Below are 4,966 nucleotides of genomic sequence, written 5' to 3'. Positions count from 1 at the left end.
AAAGCAAACACACACACACACACACACACACACACACACACACACACACACACACACACACACACACACCTAATGTTTGACAAGTAGGAATACGAAGAAACCTGGGATAAGAGAGAGAGAGAGAGAGAGAGAGAGAGACCCAGCGAGTTTTGCAGCAGGAACACAAGAAAGGCTGGGTATGAACCATTACTGAAGCCTTAATCCATCACTAATGAAACTGAAGCACAGGCAACGTGTATCACCGAGCACTTTTCTACCCCAACGCCAGAATTTCCTCCCAAAGTCTCCTGTTCCTCATATAATGTGTTGACTTTATGAGAGGGCCACTTGATGGCACCATTTCTGTCAACAGCAAAAATTTGGGAGTTTTCGGAGCACAGGAAAAAAAAGGTTCGTTCTCTCTCTCTCTCTCTCTCTCTCTCTCTCTCTCTCTCTCTCTCTCTCTCTCTCTCTCTCTCTCTCCGTTCAATTACACTTAATTTTTGTCCTTTTCCTCTACCTCTTTGTTTCTTTTTTCCTCTTCATCTTTCATATACTTTGCTCATATACCTATTATACTTTAAAATGATGACAATTTTTATAATGTTTTATGTCTTATTTTCCTAAAGGGGATGAAACCTCCTTACCTTCCTCATTTTTCTTTTCTTCTCGTCTCCCCCATTAGTATTAAGACCATATAACGTCTCTCTCTCTCTCTCTCTCTCTCTCTCTCTCTCTCTCTCTCTCTCTCTCTCTTGCAATATCTATCAATCTATCTCTGCTCCTCCATACAACCTAATTCTCCTCGCCTGTCCATCCCTACTGATCAACTTACACACACGTCACTCAGCGTCTCCAGCCTTCCCTTCTTCCCGCTCACCTCCCGTATAATCTCAGCAGCGCTATCCAATATTTGCCACTCACTGCAACGCCTATCAACAGAGGTGCTTCATCAACGCAAGCCATCCATAAATATTCTACTGGTTTTGTTCTCTTCTTCCCTTACAACACTGTGAATCTTTAGAGCAAGGTACGTTTTGTTTATTGAATGATTTGTCTGCCTTTCTATTTGGTATTTCCTTTTTTTTTCTATGATGTGATTTAAGGATAATTCATTTTCATAGGCTACCATCTTCCCCTCCTTTCATGTTCTCCAGCACGAGGGGTTATATAAAGGGAAGGCTAACGTTATTCTATTACTTATCTTTTGACGCTGGTATGAAAAGACAGTTCTCTCTCTCTCTCTCTCTCTCTCTCTCTCTCTCTCTCTCTCTCTCTCTCTCTCTCTCTCTCTATCCGAATCGAACAAATCAGCAAGAATATTTCATTATCAAAATAACAGGAAATACAAGTCCCTATTTATAGAGATAAGAAAAATTATTTTAAATTTTCTTAAACCATCGAATTCCTTTTGAAATATAATCCCATCGTTCCCTACAATACTGGGCGTGCGCTAAGTATAGATTTTTTTCTTTTTGGCGGATAAGAAAATTCCCTGACCATTTCTGAAGTAAACACATCCCAAATTCTGTGAGTTTATGATGTTCCACAGATATTTACAAGTTCAATTTTTTTTTTTTTCTTTTCATGATAAAAAAGTAAATATTTACTTAGTTTTTTTTTTAAAGAAAACAATCCCCAGAGTATGTGAATTAACAAGATCTATAGAAATACATTTTCATAGAGGCTCTCAGGCTGTTTCCCAACACAACAGCTGTGGGGCAGCAGTGAAGGCCATACTATAGGAAGGGGCCGGCCATTTCCCTTTCCCCCCCTCCCAATACAAAGACGCCCCGGGCAGTAGTGAGGGAACAAGCTGCCTCGCCCCCACCCAAAATATTCATATATATACGTATACACACACAGAGGTCTCTTTCAAACCCTCACACACAAAAAAGGGAAAAAAAAGATAAAGGGAATGGATAGATCCTACACTCAATTTCTGGTTCCCATTACTTCTTTCCCTGTGGATTGATCTTAATTCTTTCTATTACATAATGTCTACGTTACTAAGTATCTGTTATTCAAAGTAGGCTACCTTACGTCACGTCTGCTGGGATGTTACTTGATACATACTTTCCTCACAGTTTACAAGACTCCTCTTCTCTACCTAATGCTATGCTTGTTAAAGATAGAAGTTATCAACATTTGCATAGGTAACTATACAAAACAAAATGTCTCTCTCTCTCTCTCTCTCTCTCTCTCTCTCTCTCTCTCTCTCTCTCTCTCTCTCTCTCTCTCTCTCTCTCTCTCTCTCTCATACTCTTACTCTACTCAACAGGTGAAGGCACAAAATTCCACCTGAAATCAGCACTCTTCTAGCCCTATTTATGAACCATAAAGTCGATGGTGGACATGTTTTTATTTCCCTTCGTCCTCTCTACAGTCACACTGAAGGGCCATATTCTGAAACACTTTCCGTGCCTCGGTTACTTTCAAGAGCCTTTATTTCAAGTTACACGGTTTCTTAGCGGCACTTTTGCAACTCTAGTTCTTCGTGCTTTCCATGCCCTCGCTGGCTATAACTCTTGGCATTCTGGTGGGATCTCTTCTACTGTCCTTCGAAATTGTTTCCATGCACTTTGCCTAGTCAATTCCATCCAATTACATTTCCTTCTTGTTGGCAGTTTTCCCATTAGCCTGTTACTAAAAAGGAACTGCCGTCCCATTGTTTTGATTTTTTTATCTAAAGTTTTAAGTCTATCCTGAACGGAATATTCTTAAACATTTATAACTTCACAATATTCTATCTGATCACCATTATGAATTCCGTCAAGGCCGCTCAACTGGTGATCTTTTAGCTCTCATTACTGAATCTTCGTCATTCTCTTTAAGGGATGTTGATGAAACTTCTGTTGTTGCCTTAGACATCTCAAAAGCTTCAGCTCCGGTATAAGTCTTTGATTTCGAGACTATACTTTGCTACGGGTTCTATCCTTCTCTTTCTACCTAATCTCAAAGTTTTCCTCATAATTCTTCTATTGCCGCTGTGGAAGACGTTAATATTTCTTCTAAGTGGTGTTCTCCAGGGTTCCGTCTTGTGCACTCATTCTATCATTCACCAATGATCATCTAAATTAAACTTCTTGTTCTATGCCTTCTTATGTTGATGATACCACCCTCAACTTTTCCACGTCATTTTTAGGCGTCCAACCCTTCATGAAGTAAACAGTTGAAGTAGGAAAGGAAGCACATAACGCCTGACTTCTGATCTTTTTAAAATTTGTGATTTAAGCAGAGCCAACTTATTATTAATGTTCAATGCCTCAAAATCTCAATTCCTCCATCTATTAATTCCACATAAACTTCCAGACAACTATCTTTTCTTCACTTATACAACTGCCCTCCTCTTCTATACTGAACATCCTTCGTCTGCTCATTCCTTATAATCTAAACTGGAAACACTGCATCTTTTCTCTAGCTAAAACAGCTTCTATAAAGTTAGGCGTCCTGAGTCGTCTCCGCCAGTTTTTCACACCCCTCGCCCTCCCCACCATACCTCAACTGATAACTCTATACAGGGGCCTTTTCCGCCCTTGTACAAAGTATGCTTCACACGTGTGGGAGTTCCATTCATACCGCTATTCTAGACTGGGTGAAATCAAAAACTTTTCATCTAATCAGTTTCTTTCCTCTGACTAACTGTCTTCAGCTTCTTTTCTCATCGCTATTTCCATGCTAACTGCTCTTCGGATCTTGCTTACTGCATTGTTTTCCTCCTCCTCTTTCCCCCATCTCGATTTTGTCCACCGCTCTAATACGAGAAATAACCAGTATTCTTGTGACTTGTTTTCTTTCAAGAGAGATATTTCAAGACTAATCCAATGGGTTTTCTTAACATTCTGTTTGATATCTTATGGTAACTGGAAATAACAGATCTTTTCTTTTTTTTGTCACTGGCCACCTGCTTAACACTCGAGAAAATCATGTCACTTATTTGCATCGCCTTCGCAAATAGTCTTGTGCACAGGCACAAGTGTTACAAGACAAAAGCGAACCACTGCACTTTACAAGAACTGGTGGTTTCATATCAGCGCCCTGTAACACATTTCCCAAGCCTGGAAGAGGTGATACTGGTTAAGGTTAGATTGGATTAGCTTAAGATTACTACAAAGGCGAGTGCATACACTCATATAGAATTTGCAAAAATGTCACCACTTTCGATATACATGTGTTTCGTTTAGTGTCCTCAAACATATTAGACGTGATTACATTAACACAAAGTTTTTTACTTCAGCATAACCAGATCAGCCGCTCATTCGACTACATATCAAAGGCAGCTTTTTAGAGTTTTAAATTTACATTTTGAATTTGAATTAATAAACAAAGAAAAACTAAAAGAGGACTGGCACCTCAGAGAACCTTTTTTTTTTTTTTCTTCTTTCTTTTGGTTTAATTGCACTTGCCCGGTGTCCCTAATACACGCAAAAAATGAATAGATAAGTGAAATTATCAGTAATATTGCCTTACAAATCATGTCATTAAACTCAACGACAAAATAGTGCAATTTCGTTTTTTTTTTTTTTTGCACACTGATAAGAGGCACATCAGATGGACATAAACACTTGAATATCACAGCTTTATTAGTCATACATCTTTAATTCAGCTCGTCATTCATTCGTACCCACAAGTAAAGTGTCAATTAGTTTTCATTACATGACTCCACTATAAGACAACACATGCAGTACATTCACTGAAGCATTACAACACATTAACATCTGGCGCGAGTGAGCGATAAAGGAAAGTCTAAAAGATCAGCGCGTAACGGGGAGAGAGAGAGAGAGAGAGAGAGAGAGAGAGAGAGAGAGAGAGAGAGAGAGAGAGAGAGAAACAAGTACTGTAAAGCCATATTTCAAAACTTCTTGCGTATTCTGTCAATAATGATATATACAAATAGAAGAAAACAGGAGTACCGCTCATCAAATAAAGAAAAACGGTTATCTCCATACTGGCGGCGGAAATCACACTTTTTTGCAAGGAATCCCCA

Source organism: Portunus trituberculatus, chromosome 24 (assembly GCF_017591435.1).
Source record: "Portunus trituberculatus isolate SZX2019 chromosome 24, ASM1759143v1, whole genome shotgun sequence".
Classification (NCBI taxonomy): Eukaryota; Metazoa; Arthropoda; class Malacostraca; order Decapoda; family Portunidae; genus Portunus; species Portunus trituberculatus.
This window is presented reverse-complemented; position numbering follows the sequence as displayed.